The sequence below is a fragment of the Pogona vitticeps genome, chromosome 4 (assembly GCF_051106095.1).
Source record: "Pogona vitticeps strain Pit_001003342236 chromosome 4, PviZW2.1, whole genome shotgun sequence".
Taxonomy (NCBI): Eukaryota; Metazoa; Chordata; class Lepidosauria; order Squamata; family Agamidae; genus Pogona; species Pogona vitticeps.
Window position 1 is genome coordinate 126,531,706 of NC_135786.1, and position 26,684 is coordinate 126,558,389.

Genomic DNA, 26,684 nt, shown 5'->3' on the forward strand with positions numbered 1-26,684 from the left:
CATAGTGTTTCTGCCTACAAACAAACATTTGGACATATTTTTATATTCATTCATTTATCTAATTTTTATCCCACATTTCAAAAAATTCAGGACGGCATATGTGGTTTTTCCCCCCTTAGTTTTACTATCACTATGATGCTATAAGTTCTATGAAACTGGAACTACGCTGGCCCAAAGCCATTCAGTGGCTTCAGGTTGAATATGGATTTGATCCTGGGCCTGCTGAGTAATGTAACCACTGTACCACACTGGCTCCCACTTAAAATCCAATTTTACAATTGAATGTGCTGTACACCTTTATCATTGTGATTTACATGAAATTGATACAGCGACACATACTGAAGACCGATAATCTAGTGTATCATTAGATCTAACCATCACTATTCCACAAGTCTGGAGCACAGGGAGAGACAGGAAGCTCTGCAGGCAGATCAGCTTCATTAAGCTCCTCCCTTTCTCAAAGGTCACCAAGCAACACAGGTACACACACCCTCAGGCTGCAGCTGAGGAAGAGGGCAGCAGGGCCCACTTGAAAAGTCCTGCTTATTGACCAGACTCTTCCTGAATTGTTTTAAAGCTGGTCCTAGAAACTTTGCAATTTTTAAGACCTCATGCTTGACAGTGTTTTCCTCTTTTGTGAGGAGTTGCTGTTTTTGTTGTTATTTAAGATGATAAACCTTAGGGCAGGAACTGTTCTGTTGCTGATTCCTATTGATCTTACACCAACCATTCTTGGAGTCTTTTCAGTTGTAGAGCAGAGTAAAAATGCTTTAAATAAATAATCATATCTTCTTAGAGATTGTCTGCTTACCTGTTTGTGATGGAGAAGAAAGCAAGCTATGAGAAATGAAAATAAAACCAGCGCCAAGATGACCAAACATGCCACAAGCCACAGGGTGATCATCAAAGTCTTTCTAGGTTTATTGGCCTCACGGTGAAGGTGCCCCCCTTCTTTCCAATCTAGCCCTTCCATATTGCAGGAGCTCACAACAGAGCAAGACTGAACTCCCTTCTTCACAAAATTGTAGCCTTGGCCATGGAAAAGATATTTATACGCTTGGAAATTAACTTATTTAAAAAGGGTGGAGTTTTCATTTCATCATGCTCTCAGCAAAGGAAGATGGCAGAAGGCCAAAAAAGAAAAAGCGAGAGTGATGTAATGGAGCGGAACTCTCCTTTAGCTTTTTTTACAGCCGTTGTGAAATGAAACTGCCCTCAGTCCACAAAGCAGGAACGTTCACATAACATATCGCCTAACTGGCAAAATTGTAGTGACTCAATAAAATATATTACTCAGTCCAGAATGTTGTTGTATTTATGAAGTCCTGTTGTTTTTTTAAGTGTGCTACAGAATCAGTTACAGCACCCTACAGTGCATGGCCTCATTTGTAACTAAAAGTTGCAAATCAGCTATTTCTGTCTCCTGAACAAAGTGCTTTGTGAAACTATTTGTTTGTTTGTTTATAATTATTTACCCTGCCTTTCCTCTTCAAAATGACCAAAGTTGGTTTACATAATTAAAATACTATATTTACAAGCTAAAAACAGTAAGTACACAAACATGTAAAAGATTCAAATCACTAAAAATGCAAGAGTGAGTGCTAGCTTTTATTGGGCCACTAAAACTCAAATCGCAGGCTTTTCTGGATAAAATTCCACTTTTTCAGGCTTCACACAACCCATGTATAAATAGTACAGAAAATTGTGCATACGAGTCCAAATATTGGTGGTACATGTCTGTGAGAGTTTATGTCACTCCTCTGAGGCTATGGTCTTGGTCTCAAGCCATTCTACAGCGTGGTTCAGTATTTTTACACCCCTCTCCTACGACCAAAAGGCTCCCAATTATTCTGTGATTGGCCCACACACTCACTCATACTCACAATGCTTGCTTTGAAACTCATTTCTTTTTGGCTGCGGGGCTGGAGAAAACAAGTTAGGGGTTACACTTTGGTTTAATCACCAGATAGAGTTGGTCGATTGTAACCCCCCCACCTCCATATTGTAAAGTTCCTTCAGCAATCCTTCACTAACCCTTGACTTGTCTTAAGGCATGATTACATGTGTGAGGGAAACTATATTTGAATTGATTTAAAACTATATTTTAAATCAATTTTTAAAAAGGTAACTAGATGACACTTACGAAAGTGTTTTGTTTTTGTTTTGTTTTTTGCCTGGGAAGTGTGTGTTTTGTTTGGAAAGTGAGATTTTTTACTTCGCTGCGAGAGGGTTGTTTATTTTAATTCACTTGTGAAACCTTGTCAAAATGTCTCTGGCCAATTTTAGCCCAGGCTGGTGACTCAGTGCTCCTACTCCACCTTCTGTGTGTCTGTTCCTCCTTCACAAGCCCAGTCAACGTCTAGTCAGTTCCTGGATCCATTGCTCTCTCTCCTTCCCCATCTCCCATATGTGTGCCTGACCATGTGTGTGTGTTGATCTGTAGGGAAATCTCTGTTTCAGTATTTTCAGTCTGTCATTCTGGACCAACATTATGCCAAGTTGCAAGAAATAAAAATAATAGTGAATTATTAAAAATAACAACACAGCAGCTGTGACTAGTGACTGTGATGGGCAACCAGTGCAAGAGTGGGTGAGTGCAAGACAAAGCCTCAAATGCAATGATTCTAAACACCCATTTCTCTCTCTCAATGTATATGCAACACAGTTTTGGAATGGATTAAAAGTTTTCCCAAGAGGACACACACACACTGACCCAAAAATCACATGACTACCATGTGACTTTAAACCAAATTCAAAAACCCCAATCCATCGCCCAGTTTATTTCAATCGTGTAACAGCACCCTAAGTTCCCTGTCTTCTCTTCCCTTTTTCTCAAGCCTCATTTGCCACTTACTCTTTCTTGAAAAAGAGGCAAAAAACAGAAATAAGTTTAAAGCAGAAGTTGCATTGGGATCTTAATCCACTGTCATTCTCTGGAGTATAAGCTGAGTTTCACCATCTACATCCATAGGCTCTTTCAGTTGCTCTCCGTGACACCATTTCCCTTCAAGTGTCTTCTGCAGGGAAGATTTCAGTGGGCTTTACTTCTAGGTAAACAGAGTTATGGATCTTTAGTTTCAGTACAGTGTTCATTTCTTAAAAATGAGAATGGGCATCTCTAGGTTGCCCTCTAAGCAATCACATGCAGGGATACTTGATTTATTGCTTGTTGCTGTAAGGAGTCAGTTTAATTAATAACCTGAAATCTATAAAACACTCAATCAGGTATCGTAAAGTGGGGAGGGAGGTAGCTTTACAATTTAGGATTTACTTATTAAAAAACATGGTTAGGGAGCATTTTATAGCTCTGATTATAGCAATGATTAATAAAGCAGCTCCTTCATCAGGAAAAAAATTAAAGTCCCATAAATATTGTTACAAAGTTCACATGTCTTTAAAAAAAATGTGTGACGGGGAGGTGCAGAAACATGTTCTTAAATGCAGTAGGGAGAGGAAAGTTGTGTGTGTAGTAGCGTTCTATGTGTGGAATTACACTGGAAAGTGAAAAGGTTCAACTCTTGCTATCTGCCTTGCTTACAACTACATACTGTAAGCCAGTCCCCCTCACCCAAAACCACTGATCTGAAATTCATTCCTTTCTCACAGGTTTCCCATCAATTGCCACCCAGGTTGCAGTCATTCCCTGAACATAAACCCCCAGGGCTATCACAAGTCAACCACAGTTACTGTCTTTTCATGCCCTTCTAGTCATCTGCTGTTTTCAGGTGTACCGCCTGTAAACGTGGGCCAGCAACTTCCCTGCCCAACTGTCATAGCAAGTTAATGGGGGACAGAGAAGGAGCCTCCTTGAAGAATGGAAAAGGATTGCGAGAACACCTGGGCATCTCCTGGACAACAACATGCAGCCAGCTAATCCCTGACTTCCAGAAGCACTGCATTATAAACTTGATTTTAAATTGTGCAGTGCTCCAATAAGAATAAAGAAATATAGCTAGGTAACAGTTATATAAATGTTGGTGGAGTTTTTCTGCATGAATTTTCTATCTAGTCACTTTTTGAAGCCATCTGAGCAAGAAATCATCTTGATCACTGGAAATCTGGTTCTACACTCTATTAGAATTGGAATTGCTTTAATAAAGCAGAAGACTTTTAGTTGTTCTATGATTTTTGCTTTGGCTTTTCCTCCCCCACCCGATGGTTATTTCACATTCATTAACTGGACACATAGGTGTGAAAGTTTTGTTTACATTCGGATTCTGCTCTGACTTGTTTCCTCCTAAAATCTTTGAAACTCAGGAAAAAAACCCTCAGACTATTTTGATTAAAGATGAAACAAAAGAGAGATGGTCTATATAATTTCAAGGCAGATCTAGCTATAATCTAATCTAATCTAATCTAATCTAATCTAATCTAATCTAATCTAATCTAATAATATAATATAATATAATATAATATAATATAATATAATATAATATAATATAATATAATATAATATAATATAATATAATATAATAATTTTTCCAGTATAAAATTACTGTACGGTGCGCTCGTTAAGCGAGGCACCACTGTATTGTACAAACAAGTATAACAATAATTTACCAATACTTATGCATACTCTATAATAAATTTTCTCTCTTTAAACATTTAAAACAATCAGTACATAACCCCATTAATACCAATTGCATTGCATCACCTTTGCATCAATAAAGACATACCAACCTCTTGCATTACTTACATCAATACAAATTACATTACCTCCACATCAATAAGGCTACTCACCATTATTTTTACCATCATTCTACACCTCTCAGTCCATCAGCATCCAAACTTTGCATTTTATTCATATTTCATACTATACACAAACAGAACATTTAATAAAACATTACAAACTTTGTTTATCCACCCCCATTAGTCATTTGGGCAAGGTATCACCATCCATGCTCTGAGTCCCTTTTACACTGCAGATTACAAAGTCAAAGTCTTGCAAGTTCAGTGTCTATCTTGCAAGCGTATTGTTAGTGGATTCCATAGTTTGTAGCCACACCAGAGGGAAAGGGTCGGTGCAAAGGATGAATTTCCTTCCCCAAATGTACGGCTTCAGTCTTTGCAGTGACCAAACAATTGATAGGCATGCCCTCTTGATGGCAGACAAATGTCTCTCACCAGGTCGGAATCTCCTGCTGATCAGAGTCACTGGGTGTAGACTCCCGCTGCCATCCGCTTGGCACAGCACGTCTCCCAGACCCACACTTGACACATTGACGTACAAAATGAACTCCCAGTTGTAGTCCAGTGCAACTAGGATTGGTTTTGAAGTCCACACTCTCTTTGACGCTCATCAGTCACCTGGCACTCTAATGTCCACTGGATTTTCTCCACTTGCTGTTTCCTGGTGAACCCTGCTTTCGTTCTGGCTTGTGGCTTCACTTTCTCAGCTGGGGAAAGAGTAGGCAATTCATTCTCCTCCTCCAGAACATCTATGGATATGTCCTTCTTTGAGATCTTATTGCTTATGCCTTCCTCCTCACCAACAACTTCACCCACAGGTACTTTTGTTGCAAAGTTCTCCCTATGTGGGGAACCACTATCATGGGTCACCTCCAAATTCACAGACAGGTTTCTTTTAAGCACAATATCAAACACTTGGTTTATTTTAGATGCACTGAGATTTTCATCTGGTTCTATTTCTTTAATCTTTGGTTTGTTAGGTAGGGATTAGCCTTGCAAGGTTTTAAGTGCTTCTGCAGCTGCAGAGCGACTAGACTCCTTAGTCCTCCAGCGGCAACAAATCCACAGGTTCTGATTCTGCCAAAAGCAATTTACTCCCCTCTATGGGTCTCAGCCCCACTACTTGGTCCTCAGGACAGAATGCTCTTTCCTGGGCCTTTTCATCATACCAGCCCCCCTTCTTCTCTTGAGCACTCCCCAAGCTTTGCTCTGGTACAGTATCACTTAGGACTTTTGCAGACCCATAGGTTGGCAAGGGGTCGAGATCCCTGGCAATGAGCATAGCTTAGCCTTTGTCTTGTCATCCACAGTACCATTCATTTGGCACGTATTGCACATCTGACAAAACTGCCTAACTTGCTGACTCATTCCTGACCAGTAAAAATTTTGTGCAACCCTTTTTTTTGTACGGGAGACACTCGTATGCTCCAAACACATCCCTATGAGCTTTCTCCAAAATCTTCTCTATACTTCACAGGGACAAGTAGCTGTTTGTGGGGTCCTCCCCCTCTTTGAAGTGCCTTTAAAACCTCTCTATATGTCAGGTTTTATCAGCTATAAACCTCTGTGGATGTTCAGGGGTCAGTGGAATGGGATTCTCATTAGCTTTTCTAATACAATCATTTAAAGTAATATCTTCCTTCTGCTCATGAATAAAGGAAGTACAGTGGTGCCTCGCTTAACGGGCACCCCGTTTAACGACGAATCCACATAGCGATGCAGATTTTGCGATCGCAAAAGCGATCGCATTGCGATGTTCCCTATGGGGAAAAATTGATTTGCGATTTTTGCCCATAGGCCCCATTTCCCCCCAGCTGACCGGTGGGCGCTTGGGCAGGAGCGTGGGGGAGCCCTCCCCCACGCTCCTTCCGAAGCGACCGCCGGTCGGCTGGCTGAAAAAGCCGGTGGGTGTGACGGTAGCGATGATGTCATCTGCCTGTCATTGCTGTGGCTGGAGTTCATCTGCCTATAGCATGACGGGAGCTGGGACTTCAGTGGGTGGAGCCATGGTATTTAAGGGGGGAGTGAATGAGGTGAGAGTCAGATAGGGCTTAGATAGGGTCCAAGATAGGGACATGATATGAACCAGATAGGGCTTGGATAGGGTCTGGTAGGGACTTAGGGAGTTAGGGCTTGTATAAGTTATAAAGTACTGTATTAGTGAAGGTCTGAGAGAGAGTGTGTATGAGGGGATACTTTATTATTTCGGATTGCCTTTTATTTTAATCAATAAAATGATTTACCATTCCTTTTGTTCTCACAAATAAACATACGTTTTTATTTTAAAAATCATTTATTTGTCTGAAGAGATTTATGAGGGAATGGTTGGTGGCAGCGTGAATAAAGTGTGTGTATGTGAGAGTGACGTGACAGCTCCTCTGTGACGTGTGAGGAGGCTGTCACAGTGGGCGATTGGGAAGGAGCATGGGGGAGCCCCCCTATGGTCCTTCCCAAGCAACCACTGGTCAGCTGGGCAAAAATGCTGGCGGGGGCTTTGGGAGGACCGCGGGGGAGCCCTCCCCCACGGTCCTCCCAAAGGCCCCATTTTCGCACAGCTGATTGGCGGTTCCAAAATGGCTGCCAGCTGCCCTGCAGCATTTTCATGCCAATTCCTCACTTACCGAGGTGGTGAAAATGGCGGCCCTATGGAGGATTCCCGCTTAGTGGTGAGTTTACCCCCCCATAGGAATGCATTAAACGTGTTTTAATTTCATTTTTATGGGGTTTTTTGCCCCGCATAGCGAGGAATCCGGATAGCGACGTTTTTCCTGGAACGGATTAACGTCGCTATATGGGGCACCACTGTATTGTTAGGATTTTTCAGTGTGACCACCTCAGCCATTTCTGTTACCTCAGAGTTTTCCTCTAAACTGGGGCATCCCAGGTTTGATTCAGAGGTTACAGATTCCATTTTTCTCTCAGGGATTGTTAACTGCTCTCCCTGGAACAGATTACTACAAAAGCACTCTGCACATGCTTAGTGAGATCTAATCTGATCAAACAAGGGTGCTGGAATTTGATCAGAAATTACTACATCCCAAATTCCAATTCAGTCTCTATAGTTTATCTTTAGCCATAGTTAAAATCACTGGCATAGAACTTATTCCCTTGATTGTAACAGTTTGATTTGGAAGTATTTGCTCTTTAGGAACCACAGGATGACACAGGGTTATGTGAGAACAGGAATCAACAAGCCCCACATAAGACTTATCATTAATAAGAATTTTCTTACTAGGGTTCTGTAGTAAAATATTATCTGTCTTTATAAGGAAACACTGAACAACTCTGGCTAGTGGCAGATCAGAATTTTCTGTCCTGCTAGTTGCCATGGAGACAGAACCATTGTTACAGCCTCCTTCAGTGTAGGGTTGCCAGATGTCAGGCAAAAGGAGGACATGTCCTCCTCCTTCAGGCAGGCAAAGATAAAAACCTTTAAAATGTCAGGCTTTTGTATATTTTATGTTATAATTTTGGATGGGAGGGGGAGAGGTAGAAGGACCCCCTCTCCTCCTGTCTTTTCCTCACCCACTCCTTCAGTGGCAGCTGCCCAGCAATCTGCCATGCCCACCCAGACTATGTGGAGCCCAGAAAGGCAGTGCGAGTGGAACACCGCCCTCCAAACCAGTCAGGAGCAAGCAGCACCCAAGCGCATCAATAGGAAGGCAAGCACCCGGACTGTGTGTGTGTGTGCAAAGTCCCTTTCAGGGACTCCAACTCCCACACTTCCCAGCGCTGAACCTATGAGGGAGGGGAGGCTGCCTTATTTGGTTTTGCCCAACGTCGCTTTCCTCCCGCCTGAGCCAGAGCCTTGTTTGGGTGTCCAGATTAGCAAGGTTGCCTCTGAGCCTGTGCAGAGTGTGAGTGGCCAGGGGATCCCGCAACTGGGCTGGGGTGGGTTTGGGTACAATTTATTGTTTAAATAATGTTTTATGGTATTTTGAGAAAAAGCCTCCTTTGAATTTATTTTTATTTTTTAACACGACTGTTTCTTGGTCGGTTCACTAAGAGACATTTATTGGCAGCTATTGTAAAAAAATTGAATTGGTTGTGGAACAATTCAAATGAAACATTCAGTAAGTCCTCCTTTGTCCTCTTTTTTGTTTTTCTATGTCGTTCTTTTGGTACCCATGTATCTGGCATCCCTACTTCAGTGGCTTCCACTGGTTTTATACAGTAAACTTTTTCGGTCTGACTCATCGTTTCCATTTTTATTTTTATTGTTTTTCATACAATTTAATTATATATGCCCAAACTTGCTGCAGTTATAACACTGTCTATAAGTCTTTCGATCATACTGAGGAGATCTGTCAAACTTTTCCTCAGGGTTCATTCGCTTCTGTGGACTAGGCCCAGGCAATTTAGGAGAGATACTCCCTCTGCCTCAAACTCCAAATTCCTTCTCCAAACTATCTCTCTGACAGAACTAACTTCTCTCTCAGGCTCTGCCTCTTCAGCACCCTCTTTGGCTACATTAACATACAACTTATGAATAGAATAATGTGTAACACAGGGTGGACGCCACAAGGGCAATGCTGTCCTGTTGATCAAGAGCTGTTACTAGGACCAAATGAGGTGACCTTGTTCATATGGGGGGAATGGAGGAGCCATTCTAGATGTTTTATCTTCGGTTTTTAATGCAGTTCTGCTTTCTGCTGACTTTAGTGCAGTTGTTGTTTTATTATTTACAGTTTAGGATTTTTGTTGTCTTGTTTTATTTCAGTCTTTACCAAATCTTATGAAGTGTTTTTTTCTTAAGCATTGGGTATAAATTTGCAAATAAATAAAATAAATGATTATACATATGCATACACTATAAAATATAATCTGATTCAAGGGGCTCCAATATGTTATTTATTGTGTGAAATGAAAAGAACAATCTGACAAAGTAAAACTCAACTCACATGTATCAGTAAGACATTAAAGCTACAGACAATAATGTGTGGCAAGAGCGCTTGCTTACTGATAGCTCCTCAACCTTAAAACAACTACTGACTCACATCAGGCCACACCACGTGGATACAAAGACAGGAACAAGACTCTGCTACAACCCTAGATCTCCGTTGTCTCCTCGCATCTACTCTGACAGTACCATCACAGGTTACAACTGTCATCCATCATGGGCTCATTTACTTGCTCATCTGCTAACATGATATACTGTATGCCCCCCTTTGCCAGCATCCCCCTCTTTATTCCACACAGGGCAAACAGAGTAGTCCTTACTCAAGAGAAGAAATTGACACAAATCTGACGTTGGAAATTGCAATTCACAAAAGTGCTGGTTTCAGAGCACTTTACTCTTGCAGGGCACTCTCACTTATCTCAAAGTGACTACTGGAGGAAAAAGGAATAAAAAATGGAGATTTGACAGGGAGATAGTTGAGGCAGATTACATCCATAAATTGCAGTGTCTGTTTAAATGCTTAAATAAAGGCCAGGATGCTTAACTCACTGTGCCTAAAATCCTCTTAGGAAAAACTTAACACACAAGGGCAGTCTTGCAGGTGGTTTCCCCACACACTGTCCTTTGTCCATCTAGTCACTTGATTTTGCAACCAGCATGTGATTGCCCAAAATACTATCCACCAGAGTGGAGGAGCTCTTTGTGTGAACTTCTGTGTGTGTGTGTGTGTGTGTGTGTGTGTGTGTGTGTGTGTGTGTGTGTGTGTGCGTGCGTGCGTGCGTGCGTGTGCATGTGTGTGTGTGCACGAGCGCACACACACGCACACACACAGAGAGTATATCCCCATGTTCTTAATTGGTACTCTATTTACATCAGTTAATCCTTCCACCTCTTGACAAAAAGAGACTAAAATATATTCTTACTATACTTTTAAATTTTTATTTAGAAATCTTTATTCAGAATAATTACAGTTTCTGAAAAATGAGTGCTTGAACAATTGATTGCTGTTGTTTAAACAACTTCTCAACAAAATTTGGCTACAGTATTTTAGCCAAAATATGTAATTATGTAATTTAGCTTTACTTATATTTTCAGTATTTTCAGGTTTTTGATACATTGTCATAACTATTTGTAGAGCAGAAGTGGGTAATGTGTGTCCCACCAGATGTTGTTGGGCTGCAACTCTCTAGCAAACATAGCCACTGCTCAGGAATTCTGGGGATTGTAGCCCAACACATGTTTCCATCCTTGCTTCAGAGATAATAGCTTGGATCCAAACTAAGTCAGCTGAACTTAAAGTGCATGACAATCAATGAGCCAAGGTAGTAATGATTGAAGTCTCATTGGTTTAAACGGGAAGTAAGATAATTGGGGACTCCCATTGCGATGGTATGAATGGGGTTTTTTCGCTTTGCGGTGATCAGTTCCCTGTTTCACTTACCGATTATCGCAAAGCGATGATTTTTTAACAGCTGATTGGCGGTTCCAAAATGGCCGCTGGGTAAAAAAAATGGCCGCCCGCTGTGTTTAGGGACGGATTCCTTGCTTACCGGGCAGCGAAAATGGCCGCCGTATGGAGGATTTTTGCTTAAAGGTAGGTTTTTAGCCCATAGGAATGCATTAAACAGGTTTTAATGCATTTCTATGAGCTTTTTAAAATCGCATAGCAACAAAATTGCTTAGCAGCGATTTTTGCTGCACCTATTATTGTCGCTATGCGAGGCGATACACACAATATCACTATAACAAACCGAGTTTTTAAAAAAGCAAACAAACAAGAAGAGTACCATAAAAGCTAGTGTGTATATGTAGGGAAGGGACTTCTGGTGTGATGTTTATGTGATTGAGCACATATGCGTAAGTATCTTGGTGCAGAGCCATAACTAGCAATTTTGATATATAGTACATGGCTTTGCTGATGTACTAATTAAGCTTGGCTTATTGGATATTACCATGCACAGGGAGAGAACAGAGGAATGGAGAGGAACACCTGAGTCTGAGTGATGATGGTCATATTGCTTATCCACCAAGCCACCCTGTTTTGTGTTTTCTTCTATCCATGGGGGAGCAGCACATTCCAGTCAGGTAATTAAGACACTTCTAGCAACAAATATCAAGGGGTGTGTTTGCTTTCTTCTAGTAGTGAATTTTTGTACTCTGTAAATTTCAGCATCCTGGTGCAAAGCCCTATCACAATCTTATACCAGACTCCACCAGGAGTCCTACAGAGATTTAAAGACCTCCCAGGAATCCCTTTCAGTTTAAAAGTCTCACCCAAGCCAATACAATTTTTAAATTTTGTAATAAACCAAAGCATAACACACACTTCCCTGTTGTCTGTTAACCAAAAGAGGAGCTGTTTCTAGTTTCTAGTTTTGGTTTTTCTTTCTGTTCCTTTTCAGGTTAGAGCTACAATCAAAAGATCCAATTCTTCAACAAGAAGATAGGTTTTCAAAGCAGAGCAGAGCAGATCAACACAGATGACGGCACAGAGCACCAGAAGCAAGAAAGCAGCAAGACCTCACAGACACAGATGACAGCTGACTAGTTCAACACCAGCACCTGAAAATATTTATAAATTAAGGCTTCTTTCACATAAAAACTACCAAAGGGAGAAAATGTCAAAATATTTGAGTTTATGGGGTGCAGGGAGGTGCCCTAAAAATGAAAAGGTCTTTTAAAATATGCCTCAGAAAATGAAAGTTCAATTGGAAAAGTGCTCTGTGAAGACAGTTTATATTACAAAACCAAAACAGCTCACTCCTGATAACAAGGCAGACGTAGCTTATTCAGTTTCATGCCAGTTTACACAAGAAAGAGTAAACAACAGAAAGCTGATGACAGATGACGTCATGTGAAACAGAGACAAAAGAGAAAAATAGAGTGCAACACATGCTGCTTGTGTTGTGTTTTGCCTATAATGTTAATTAGCAGATGCCTCAAAATAGATGGGGAAACCCGAGAATAATAATAATATTGTACAATTGAAGTTTTTATAGAATAATGCAGAAGGAGAAAAAGATGAATGCTATTTAAAGCTGTTTCATGATAAGCAAGTAGAGAAGAGAAAAGGGGTGTCATTTGTTTTATAAGGTTTTAGCTTCATAATTAATAATACAGTAATTGTGTTTTGAAAAAGAGGGTATAAAATAGCATATATTTTGCGTCAGAACTCAGCTCTTCACCATCACCTTGAAGGAAGGAAGAAGACTCCAAGGATTCAACTGCCTTCCTCTCTTAGGATTTCCTCTTTCTCAGTCAGGTTAGGGGCTTGACTCCCTAAGATGGATAGAGTTATTCTTCCCCGTAGGGATCAAGTCCAGAACTTAGGAGTGCTCCTACATCTGATCCTTTCATTGTAACACTAAATATTGGCAGTGCATAAGTTGGCTTTTAACCAACCTAGGTTGATTATGCAATCAGTGATGATGTTGATCCATGCACTGGTGGTCTGTGGGTGGTGGTGGTTCACGAGTTAATTTTCTTCTTCTTCCTTTGATTTTAAACTGCCGAGAGTAGTGTTTGGTACTAAATCAGGCAGTATATAAGCATTTGAAATGTACATACATGCATACATGCACACATGCACACATGCACACATGCACACATGCACACATGCATACATGCATACATGCATACATGCATGCATGCATACATACATACATACATACATACATACATACATACATACATACATACATACATACATACATACATACATACATACATACATACATACATACATACATACATACATACATACATACATACATCTGCATGTAAACCTAGATGTATGAGGGGGGAAATAGAAATGAATGATGATCTTCATAAACTTTATAATTAACAGCTCGTATAATCTGTCGTAAGTTATAAAGTCTAGCAAGTTGTTGTTGTTTTTCCTTTATGGGAATTTTCACTTCATTTTTTTGTCAATGTGATGTCCAATAATTCACAGAATTCAGAATTGAAACAGGCAGAATGTCTATGAAAGATTGGCCAATACCACAAGAATCTAAAGCACTGATTAAATTTAAACCACATAGTCACAAGACCTGGAGTGTTGTCATCTTCATGGCCTAGGCACAAACAGACGAAGCTTTTGAGTGTGTAGTGTCTCGTAAATGGCAACAAGAAATTCAGCACAACAGTGGTAACAGCTGCTATGCAAGTCAAACAAACATCTTGCTTCTAGACATTTTTAGTGAAATAGGTAAAGGTAAAGGTAAAGGTTCCCCTTGGCAATTTTTGTCCAGTTGTGTTCGACTCTAGGGGGCGGTGCTCATCCCCGTTTCCAAGCCATAGAGCCAGCGTTTGTCCGAAGACAATCTTCCGTGGTCACGTGGCCAGTGCGACTTAGACATGGAACGATGTTTACCTTCCCACCGAAGTGGTCCCTATTTATCTACTTGCATTTGCATGCTTTCCAACTGCTAGGTTGGCGGGAGCTGGGACAAAGCAACGGGAGCTCACTCCGTCGCGTGGATTCGATCTTACGATTGCTTGGTCTTCTGACCCTGCAGCACAGGCTTCTGCGGTTTAGCCCGCAACGCCACCACGTCCCTTGTAAATAGAACATTGTTGAAATAGAACATTATTGAAAAGTTGTGGAAGATGTCCCAGTTCTTGTAAATGTCACACTGCCATGAAGGGTGATCCTCAGAGAAAAGGTGGTGCTTTTTGCCTCTGTAGTTCCCAGTTCCATGTTTTCTTGTCGCAGGAATGCTTGATGCCAGGCCAGGCCTTGTAGCTGCTGCCCATCCTTCAAGGGCAAAGTAAAAGTCTAGTGCTAATCTTGAAAAGCAGATGTAAATCTAAAGGAAGCAAGGACCTTCCGGTGCTTCTCTGAAGGGAATTCTTTCTAGCCCCCACTGTGAGGGAGCAAGGCAGAAAAAAACCTTCTCATAACCCCCCGGGGTGGGGTTGGGGGACCTCGCCAGGCCTTCTTCTAGCTGTCATTCACAAGAATCAGGGAAAGTGTCTGGCTGTGGACATTCATGGCCCCATGGCACTATTGGCCCTCCTTCCCCCCCCTCTTTTTGACTGAAATGGTTGCTGTGTAGTATGCCTTGTGACAGGCCAGTTAGTCTGCACATTTTAGGTGCATCCATCCACCCTTAATTAATTATATGTATCAAGGAGACGCCAGGCCAGGCCAGACAGCTGGAGCTCTGTTTTGACAAGGAAACTGGGATGCTGCTTCATCCAATGATAGCATCAGTCATGAAGCTTGTTGACCCTGAGAGGTTATTTTTCTCTCTTTTTCTGATAACCACATTCATTTTCCCTGCCACCTAGCAGTCTGCTAGGGGAGAAATATCACTCTACTCTTGCCATAGGAGGGAAGCGTTCACCTGAAAGGGGTGCATGTGTGAAATCAGGCTAAAGACTCCATGAAATAAAACTAAGCACCCACATAGTTAATCTGAAAGTTTGCTGTTATGTGCCAAGAAGTTGGAACCAATTTATAAAACAGGTCTCTAAAGGTAAGTGAGACGTTTAAGGAGTGGCTTTACCAGTTCCACACCCCGTATGAGTTTTCATGGCTGAGCAGGGATTTGAACCAAGGCCTGACTAGTCCTAGTCTGTCATTCTTTCCACTCCATCACACTGGGTATCCAGTCTGAAAGTTACGGGTTGCCTATTTGCTAAACGCAGAGGCTGACTAATTAGATTTAGTCTTGTTTTTATATGACATCAAAAGAACATTTTAAATTATAGCTTTTTTCAATGTCAGGAAAGGGTTAATATCAGGAGACAGCTAGTTCGTGATGCCAGTGCTGCAGCAGGGGCTGCTCCTAGGTATTAGCTAATTAGGCTCATTCAAGGATTTTTAAACCAACGAAACAGAAGAAAAGCTGTCTTTATTCTTTGTCTGGCATGGAGCACAGTGGACTGGCAGACATCTGGGCCTTTGCTGGAGCCATAGCCAGTGGCAATAGGTACAGTAATCAGGAGAAGCCTTACAGTCATTAGTAACTTAGGGACCCATCAAATTTCGCCTTGCCATGTGTAACTCTGTAAACTACAGCAGCAAATTGCCACTAATTAATGAGTTATTGATTGTGTTCTTGGTTGTATGCCAAGTTGTTCAATTTGAAGCAGCAGGAATGTGAACAGCTGTTTGTAAACTAGTGACATTTTGCTGCTGTGGCTTACACAATTTCACTCACATTGGCATAAATCTTCAATAGGATTCTAGCCATTGTGTGACAATAATTTTTGGTTCTACTGACTGTTGAGTCTGTATCTTTCCCCACCCACTCAAATACCCTTTATGGACCAGCACAACAGCATTTGCCTTTTTGCAGGATGTTTCTCACCTGACAGTTGTTTGAGCCAGGTCAGATTGTCCAGGGATTGTATCAGTCCTTGCCTGCAAAGTCTTGAAGGTGCTGGCAACATCCAGGGAAGATGGTTGGGTAGCACAGCAGTGTATTGGGGGTGAGCGGGTGCAACTCAGCGTACCCTGAAGAAAATATGTGGCTCTGTCTGGGGAGGAGAACATAGCGACACAGTGAAGGTACTCCTGTGGTTTCCTAAGCTGCCCATTATGGGCTCTGACCTATAATGATCTTGTTTCACTCTAGAGCAGTGGTTCCCAACCTTGGGACCCCAGATGTTCTTGGACTAAAACTCTCAGAACCCTTCACCAATAGCTGTGTTGATCAAGATTTCTGGAAGTTGTAGTTCAAGAACATCTGGGGACCAGAGGTTGGGAACCACTGCTGATATCATTAGGGTTGTTGATACCCCTTTCTTCCCTTCTCATATCTTCCTTTTTTATCCTCTCTGGGAGGGGACAGGGAGACGCCTTTGTTCTGGAGAAGGTGGGGCAGCTGTGGCTCCACACATCTCCACCACAATTAGTTGGAATCAGGTTTGCTATTATCTTCTCTACCTTGCTGTATTTTTTTTAATAAGCAATCAGTTCCTTATCTCTTAGATTAAGAAGTGTGAACATAGTTTCATTCCAAAGAAGAAAGCATGGCCAGCTTCCTTTCTGATGTTCAAGGGCTGCATCCACCAACTGACTTTGCTTCTGTTTACTCTGCTAACAGAAAGAAGGCTTGCTTTCTTAGCAGGGATCTCAGTTCTCACTTAGCCGTACATGAAATGAGAAGCAAGATGTTATGAGAGGTGGTGGTGGTTTGCTTCTTAAAGGAAAACAGCTCAGTGACATTCTGGCTATGATGGAAATGTACCGTGCAGCTCAAGCAAGAGAGTAACGGGAGTTTGAAAGCATGAAACAAGTTTTGCCCAGTTTTTCTTTTCCTGCACCCACTACCACACAGGAATGAGAGATACAAGCTGCTTCACTTCCTGTTTCTGTTGGAATAACTGCTGCTGGAGCTGAAAAGGGTGAAACCCTTTCGTCCCACCCACGTGCAAGGGCTCCCTGATACATTGACATGATGACATCACCACCTGCCAGGAAGCCCTTGTGGCTTTGTCTCTGCAGTGAAACGCCTGCCCACATAGTTTTCAGAGATATTGCTGTGCTGCTCTGTTTCAGAAGCAGCAAAAACAAAACAAAAACAACATTATTGAGACTAACGAATATATTTCTGTGTGAGCTTTCATGGATACAATTAATTTCTTCCAATGCAGAAGGTGTATGTCTGAAGAAATAGATTATACCCCCAAAAACTCATGCTGAATTAAATTTGCTAATCTGAAAGGTGCCAAAATATTGCTGGGTTTGTTTCAGTTCCATCTTTGCCATTTCTGCCTACAGACCTTGGAAGCTTGTGGAGGACAGTAAAGAGGAAATGACTGTTGGCAAGGTGGAGCCACATGACACTTTCTGATCGGATCAAATGTCAAGGCACATATTATTTCATCATTTGAAGCATCAGATATGGCAAATAATGCCAAGCTATCTCACATCTGACCAATTATGAAAAAAAGGCCAAATGTGGACTGAGGTCAGCTCATGTTACTGTATACAATCTCATGTTAAAGGTGCACTGCTTCTAGATACAGAATCTCATCTGAGTCATCTTCTGGCGTTATAACTTCTGGATTGATGTACATGCGTAGAGGAGAATACTTGAATGTCGAAAAACAGTTTTCCAGAGTTTTTGTTTGTCTACATGTGACCAGACCCTTCTGCTCTTCAGAGTCATTGCTGCTTGCATGAGGAAAGGGATGATGGAGAAAGAGAGGGCTAGGCTGTCACCTGTAAGCATCCAAATCCAGAAACTCTAATATCTGCAAGAGGGCTCCAGTGAGGTCCACACACTGTACTAGTTTTTTTTCAGAACATACCTGAGCAGGCAACTGTTCTTTTCCAAATATTTTCAGGTTGCATCTTCTATAATTGTTTATCATTACTGATGTTGACGAAGGCTAATGAGAGATATGGGCCAGAAACATCTGAAAACGTATGCAGTCCTCTTGTAAGCACATTGGAAGGGTGGGCACTTCCACATCACCTGAGTAGATAAGTATAGCTCAATCCAAGTACTGTAACAAGGTTTCTAGGGCAGATGACATGGTCTTCAAGCAGCTATACATTTCTGTCCCCTAGCACTATACTGAGTGACTTCTGAGCATATACAAAACTCCCTTACCATATGATAGAAAATGATTGTAAGTACAAAGGAAAACAATAGCAAGAACAGCAAGATGAGTGGAGTGGGAGCGATCTCACAGATGAAAGGACGTAGATCTCAGAATCACATCAAGTTACTGTCACAACCCTGTTCCTTTGTTTGTTTCTCCACACAACCTAGGTTCACTTTTGGGTGTGACGTTTATTTATTTTTTTTCCTTTTCCACTGCCACCAGAGGAGATATTCCTCACTATATCAAATAGGACTCCTCAATCAAGTATTATTCAATAAATCAATGTTTATTTAAGTGTTCATAAGTAAATCATATAAAGTAAATGATGGATGGTCTTATTTTATTCATCTAATCACTTGTACTTTTATAACATTTATATTTGCTTAGATAGAATCATGTTAATCCACGTATTTATTCATTTCATATCTTATTCTCTATCTCTCTATTCTTCTCTAACACAAGACTGGTCCTAACTGCTTAAACTGCTTTTCTCCAACTCATATCCCTAAATCCTCTCTAACTGAAACCCTAACACAAACCCTAACTGAAATCCTCTCTAACTCAGACTCTAACTGCTCTTTAACTGTCATCCATTCTCTTATATATCCTTAGTCCCGCCTTTTCTGTACAGCCATTGGCTCCTGAATCAGGGTTCCATTGTGATGGACAGGAGTGGTTATTGACCTGTCCGTCACATACCTCCCCCCTTGGAAAAGTTTGTATCATGGGCGTAAACTCTACAGTGATTTACCCTCATGTACACCGTATGAAAGAATTAAAATTTTTCAATATACTGTACAAACCTTCTTTAAACATAGAACAGTTATACCTTTTATACTTTTACATTTTCTCTATTACCTCTTTTAAACTTATTAATATTTTTTATTTTACTTTTCATTACATATACATTATCACCATTGTTATTACTTATATCATTACACATTTAACATTTCTTATATTATATAACTTACTTTTTAAAATATTTTTTCGATTTCTTTTACACTTTTTCCATGCAATTATAACATTTTAATTTTGACCAGTTTGCATTCTATTACCTTTACATTTTCATTTATTTATTACTTGTCATCAATTTTAACACTACATTGCATGTTACATTACTACATTCCAAAACATAACCAGAACCTTTGATTACAGTTTCACTTCTAATATTTGTTATTATAAGTTTTTTTTCTTCAGTCTTCTTGTGCAGCTTCTCATTGCTTTCTGTTATTCGTTGGGTCTTCGAGACCATGCATTTGCAATCTTATTTTGAGTTTCTCTTTTGCTTTGGGTCTCACCATCAAAGTCTTTCAGATTTAGTGTCCCTCTTGCTATTTTGTTGGTTTTATGTTTCCCAGTTTGCAAAGTCTCATAAAATTTCTTTCTTTGCAATGTCCAGTCAATCAACAATCTTTCCTTCCAGTTGCCAATTAAATGTCTCTCATTTGCTTGGTCTTTCTTATTGTCCGCCTTGCTCCGCACGGCTCCTGTTTCGAATCCTTTCAGAGCAATGATGTTGAAAACACTCTGGAACTCTGGACCTCTCACGACATGAAGATGTCTCTTGACACGACCTCTCTGGATACGATGACATCTCTGGACATGACTTCTCTGGATACAATGATGTCTCTGGACACGACTTCTCTGGATACAATGACATCTCTGGACACAAGCTCTCTGGTTACGATGACCTCTCTGGATACTACACTGATTTTTCTTTAATGTAGTCTGCAACTTTTCCAGGGTCTCTTTACATCTACTCAACCACTGGATCTTCTTGTCTTTTCTTATAACTTTTATAATCTTTAAAGGAGAGGCTATATATCTGGCCTTTGTTTCCCACCGCCTGGTATAACCTGCTATCCTTATCATAGCTTTGACTCTATTCTCTTTTTTCTATGACTAGAGTAAATTTATTTAATACTCCTTGCATGTTCATTTTGTCTACTTGATTAATTTTAGATGCACCTTTAACTTTCTCTAGTGCTATTTCTTTATTCTTAAATTTCTTAGATAGGGTTTCTTGTTGCTTGGTTTTAGCTATGGGTGCAGACACAGAATGATGATCTTTTTCAGTTAGCTGTATCTTTTCCTTAGATACTACTTCTGCTGATTCCAATTCAGTTCCCTCTAAAGTTTTCAGTTTCATCATCTTAGGGTAGCATGATGTTTCCTGATCCTCATGTAAGTTTTCCTCTTTTTCAGGAATCATCACTAAGCAATTGTCCAGACAGATTTTCTCAGGATTTTCAGAGTATAATAGAGTGATATCTTGAAACTCTTTTAACCAACCCTCTAAGTTATTATTCTCCTTTATCTCCTGGTTAAAACTCCTTTCATTGGGCTCTCTCATACCCTTGCAGCTTTCTTCTACCCATTTATTTCTCTGATTTTCTTGCAATTCTTTTTCTCCCCCATGTTCTCTAGTTACTGTAGTGGGTGTGTTCTGACTATCTTATGAGCTTATATATATGAAACCCCCTTTAACGTGTCTCATCTTATTCCAAACCTCTTTTCCAACTCCAGACATCTCTCTACACTTAAAAGGGATATCTATTTGTTTGTGGAAATTTCTATCTATAAAGAATCTTTTAGGGTATTCTGAAATTACTGGTTCTTTTTTAACTGCATTACAAGATTGTAACAAAGTAAAAACATTTTCTTATTCTGGTTTAAAAATCCTTTTCTGAGACTTTATTATATCTATGCCTCCTACTAGTTCAGGTGATTGGCTGACACTTATAACTTCCTTAGGAACCTCACTATTACTGGTAGCTTAATCACTTCTGTCCCAATTCCTTTAACTGTAATTTTCTCATTTGGAACAATATCTTCCTTTGGAATAATATCTGCATGGCATATAGTTATCTGAGAACAAGTGTCTCTCAAAGCTAGATACTTGATGTTGTTAATATAAATATTTTCTTCAGCTGACTTCAGCAATTCTCTGTTGGTTTTAATGTAATAGCAGTGAACATTATCTGCTAGAGGAGGCAGTTGTTCCTGCGTCACTGTTCTGTCAGTTAAACTGTCACTCTGCTGTTTTACCTCAGATCTTTCATCCTGCTTTTGTATACAGTATACCTTTTTAGGTACAACTCCCCCTGTTTTCTGTTGTCCCCTTTGTTTTTAATAATTTCACAATTCGAAATATAATGATCCGCTTTCCCAACACCAAAGTAAGTGTTTAGATTTCTTTGTTCATTATATAGGGTTCTGTCTCCCTTTTCTTCAAAGCTTTTACCCTTCTGTTGGTACTGCTCTGAGGGTCTCTCTCTAAAATGGCTTCCAACTGTCAGTTGATCTTTGAGGTACTCTCTGGATTCTGTCTTTCTCTCATCCCAAGCCTTTCCTCCAATTTTTTTCTCAGAATAATTTGAGTTTCTTACTTCTTTTACATTTTCAGCTGGTTTTGATCTATTTCCCTCAGGATTGGATTTATTATTATTATTATTATTATTATTATTATTATTATTATTATTATTATTATTATTATTATTATTATTATTATTATTATTATTATTATTATTATTATTATTATTATTATTATTATTATTATTATTATTATTATTATTATTATTATTATTATTATTATTATTATTATTATTATAGTTTTGGATTTGTAGTTCTAATTGTTTCATTTTTAATCGATGTTGCCTCTCTATTTCCCTCATTTCCAGTTCTAGCTGTCTTTTTTGAGCCTCAGCCTCTAGCTGTCTCTTTTCTGCTTCAGTCTTTAGCTGTCGCTTTTGAGCCTCAGCCCTTTCTCTCATTTTCCTTTCTAAGTGTTTTAACTGGAATTCATATTCTTTCTCTATTTTTCTTTTTAGAAACTCTAGGGCGTTTTCTCTCCCTGAGGCATCCTCTTGTTCCCTTGGGCTCACATATTCCTGGCCCTCTTGGTCTGAAATTTCCCCTTCCTGAGGTAAAGTCTGATTTTCAGCAAGTTCCATAACTGCCTTCTTCCCTCTCCTGGAAGTCATACTTAACAGTTTATATTTATTATTAAATTGGTAGGCTGCTTTCTCACCAATTCCAATATACAAACCCCAGTTTAAAAGACCTCTTTTTTCTGTGTTAGAGATTTAAACTATGTAACTTTCTTTTGGCAGCTTAAGATCGCTACATTGTATCTTTGGACTTGAGCCTTGCTGTTCCTTGTGTCTGTTACTTTGTATCTCTTGATCTACAGACACCCAGATTTTCCAAGCAATATTTTTCTTTTCCAATAAGCCTTTCCAAATCCACCTCAGCTATTTATCTGGACTTACGCATCCACTTTATTTCCCTTTATGCTCCCTCTCCTCAGAGCTTTGGAATCTAAAGCTAGCCCTCTTGGTCCTTACACTCTCAGCTTGAGGTAAACTTTTAACGACAGAAATCTTGTCAGAGTCCTTTTCCTGCCTTTGTCTTTCCACACTTTCAGGAGTCCTTATCAAGCTATTCACCTTAAACTTTAGGGTTTCCTACTCCTTCACTTGGACTATTGACAACCAGGTCTCTTAGACTCAAAGGCTTTCTTTTTATTCGTGGCCAGCCTAATAAATTTCACTTTATTATGGCTCACTGGATTTCATTCGAATCCCAACCTAATAAATCTCTCTCTTTTTTTGGCTCACTGGATTTCCTTCGAATCCCACCGCTGCCACCACTTTATGTCACAAACCCGTTCCTCTGTTTGTTTCTCCACACAACCCAGGTTCACTTTTGGGTGTGACGTTTATTTTTTTTTCCTTTTCCGCTGCCACCAGAGGAGATATTCCTCACTATATCAAATAGGACTCTTCAATCAAGTATTATTCAATAAATCAATGTTTATTTAAGTGTTCATAAGTAAATCATATAAAGTAAATCATGGATGGTTTTATTTTATTCATCTAATCACTTGTACTTTTATAACATTTATATTTGCTTAGATAGAATCATGTTAATCCACATATTTATTCATTTCATATCTTATTCTCTATCTCTCTATTCTTCTCTAACACAAGACTGGTCCTAACTGCTTAAACTGCTTTTCTCCAACTCATATCCCTAAATCCTCTCTAACTGAAACTGTAACACAGACCCTAACTGAAATCCTCTCTAACTCAGACTCTAACTGCTCTTTAACTGTCATCCATTCTCTTATATATCCCTAGTCCCGCCTTTTCTGTACAGCCATTGGCTCCTGAATCAGGGTTCCATTGTGATGGACAGGAGTGGTTACTGACCTGTCCGTCACAGTTACATTATCAGGTATGATGACATAAGTAACTGGCTTGATGCTCACATACAGAGGGCCACCTTGTTATGCTATTCAAAAGTCTAACATCATTAGTACTAGTCCTGTGGTAGGAACTGAATTTATTTTCCTCCCAAACCAGTGACACATCTACAAATAAAGAAAAGGAAGAGTAGCAATGTAGTAAGGAAGCAGTGCAGCAGGTAAGCATCAGTATGTTGGCAAAATCAAAAGGGAGGGGAGGGCAAACCATTGTCTGCCACAGTTGATTCCAATTTAAGCCTCATCAGAATGCTACTGGTAATGTAAATGGGCAAATTTATATCTCTTTTTTAAAATAACTCTATTCAGGATTAAACAGGACAAAACCTAGATTCAGTACCAAAGCTGCTAGAGATGGCTTCTTTGTGTTCCAGCATGCTGAAGACCTTCATGGTTGACCTTCTGTTGCAGACAAAGGAGATCCTGGGGAGGAAGTGAGCACTGGGCAGGAGACCCTGATATTGTCACTACTCAAATCAACTCCAAAATTACCACAGCTTCCTGTAAAAATGTGTCACCTAAGCAAGATGGATGACTTTGAGCGTGGCCCTGAGTCCTTACCAGCTGTAAGGAAAAGTCTGCCAACTTGGGAGAGGTGACTGAGGACAAAGGAACTCCCAAAGAAGAACTGGAAATTAGGGCTGCATGCCTATGCAGCCATATATTATGCTCTGAAGAGCAGAAAACATTCTGCAAGTCAAATCAAAAATAGGGATGTCCCAAACAATAAATTCTAACTAAGAAACTAGACCTCGGATCAGTACCAAATTTGGCACGGATGTAGAAGAACATCTGCTCTTGCTCTGTGCAGAATATGGGGGTGTTTGGGTAAAGGGTTTTGTGATTTTTTTTAAAAAAAATAACAGTTTTACCACCATAAAGACACAAGCGACCATAAATCTGCAACCCTTTTATAAAGATGAAAAACGTTAATACCTGAAAAAGAACATCTCGCTTTACCAGCTTCTCCCCCACCCTTCAGAATGATTGAGCCATTCATGGCTCTAAATGAAGCTGTTTAAATAGTGCTTTTGAAAGCTTGAAATGCTTTGAAATTTGCTCTCTTCCTTATTACTTTGAACATTATAAACTGAGCTATTCGCATCACATGGCATTCTGCTCAATCAGAATGTGACTGCAGTCAGCAAGACAACTATATAAGGCAAGGGTCAAAAGTCTGTCACTTTTAACCCTGCCACAATATTCGATATGAAAGAAAGCCTTTAACTCAGGCCACACATCTTGAGCTCCTGCCTGTGAAAGTATTTAAAAAGAGATTTTGAAAAATAGATAATAATATTCAGCAGCTTCGTCATTGAAGCTGTGAAATTACTGTTTTGTTTTGTTTTTACTTTTCTGGCTGGGAATTGCTTCAAACCATGTTTACCTGGTTTACTCATAAGTTTACCTTGTTTATTCATGAGCAAGTTTACCTGGCTTATTCATGAATATTGTAAAAGAAAATTTTAAAAAAATTAATAACATTCAGAAACTCGCTCATTTAAGCTGTGAAAATACTGTTGGGGGGGCTGGGTAAAAGACGGCTCCATGAAATCAAGATCAAATCCTGATGATTAGATATGATTTTTTTGGTGTATGTGTTATCCTGGTCAAATCACCATCTAATCATAGATCCCACAATGGTGGAGGGCGGGGTTTCACTTAACTGGGGCTTATTTTTGGAGTAGGGCTTATATTATGAGCATCCTGAAAAATCATACTAGGTGTTATTTTCAAGTTAGGTCGTATTTTGGGGAAAACAGGGTAGTATGCATGATTTTGACCTTGGTTTTCAGGGGCATTCTTTGCTAACTCCAATCTCTCCCTTTTTTTTCTCTCCAGAATCCAAAGGGACATATTTTGGAAACCATGTACACAATGGTTCTGTAGAGGTTTTGGTCCAATACAGCTTTTTTTCCTCAGCTTGCCTAACTCAAAGAAAGGGACTGGAAATGGAAACATAGCTTTTCAGTTTGCATTTGGCAGAGCAGGCATGGCAACATTAGTTTAACAAAGAGACTAAAAAGTGTATTTGTTTCTCCATTGTATGTGTTGTACGTAATCACATCTTTGCTCCACCATTTCATTAAGTCCAAAAAAGCCCTTCAAAATATTTTGGCACAGAGAGACCAGGGCCACGTCCAAGCAGTTCCCACTTCTGTTTTCTCCCAGTAGTCATAATACACACCATATGCTGATCTTCTGGAACCCTCTACCACTGGGTAATTCTATATGAGGGAAATTTCTAATTGAATTTGTGGGTAGCATACGTATATTTAAACTCCTGTTTTAAAAAGCCAGGGAACTCAATTCTTAAACAAAATTTCAGTTTATGAATGTGGCCTCTGTACATGGATACCAATCTTTACAGGTTTTTCATGTATATGTGAAAAAGTACAGGGAATCATGGAAAAATATGGTATATTGCTTAAAAGCCTAGGCTTGAGCTCTTCTTCTTGACATGTCAGTTTATGGGCAAGAAATTATTAACAGTAGCAGCACAGAGGAAAATTGGAGGAGGGCTCTGAGTAAGGGCCCATTCTTGGATGCTGACCCTAATATGGTGAAGGGTTTTTTTATATCAGTGAAGCTGAGTGCAATGCTGTCAGGAGGCCAGACTCCATTACAACTGGACTCCTAGCAGGGTGACCCAAGGCAGCATAGTCACAGCTGAGGCACTAGATTAAGATGCATCTACCCTCTTCAAGTTCCAATAGTGATGGGTCAGCAGTTACCGGGCAGCAGAAGTAGCTGAAGGTGACACGGGAATAGGAGACAATGGCAGTGATACTCAAGCTAACTTTTGTTAGTACTGTGCAGAAGGTGGCAATGGTAAATCACGACTGAACTTTCCTTATCATGAAAACTTTGTGATGAGACCATCCAAAATAAAATAGGAGATCGTGTTAGATTAGATTCCCAGGTCAGAAAACACTCAATCAGCTACTTGGGAAGAGGAAAGGACAAGTATGAATAGCTCTATTGCTAATAATACTAGATTAAAGCCAAATGGATGTCTAGTAATTCACATGCACAGAAGAATACAGACCATGATATCTGTGAATCAAGGTAGATCAGAAACCGTAAGGCAAATAAATGGAATGTAAAAATATTGTAATGTTTGGTGTCAGTAAAATAAGTGGGTTGGTACAGGAAGCAGGAGATAAAGAAGTTGTATTCTTTCTGCCAAAACAAGACCATGAGCAGATTGTGATACTGATAATGAAATGTTAAATTTCAAACATTACTGTAAAGCTGAAG

General features: G+C 39.9%; 1 long non-coding RNA gene across 1 annotated transcript; it reads left to right on the forward strand.

Annotated features, from left to right (window-relative positions):
• Window positions 1–11,442: 11,442 nt before the first annotated feature.
• On the forward strand, window positions 11,443–12,609 carry LOC110089837 (uncharacterized). The gene is made up of 2 exons (XR_002302282.3): window positions 11,443–11,674; window positions 11,992–12,609. It is a non-coding gene; the product is annotated as an uncharacterized LOC110089837 (long non-coding RNA).
• Window positions 12,610–26,684: the final 14,075 nt, after the last annotated feature.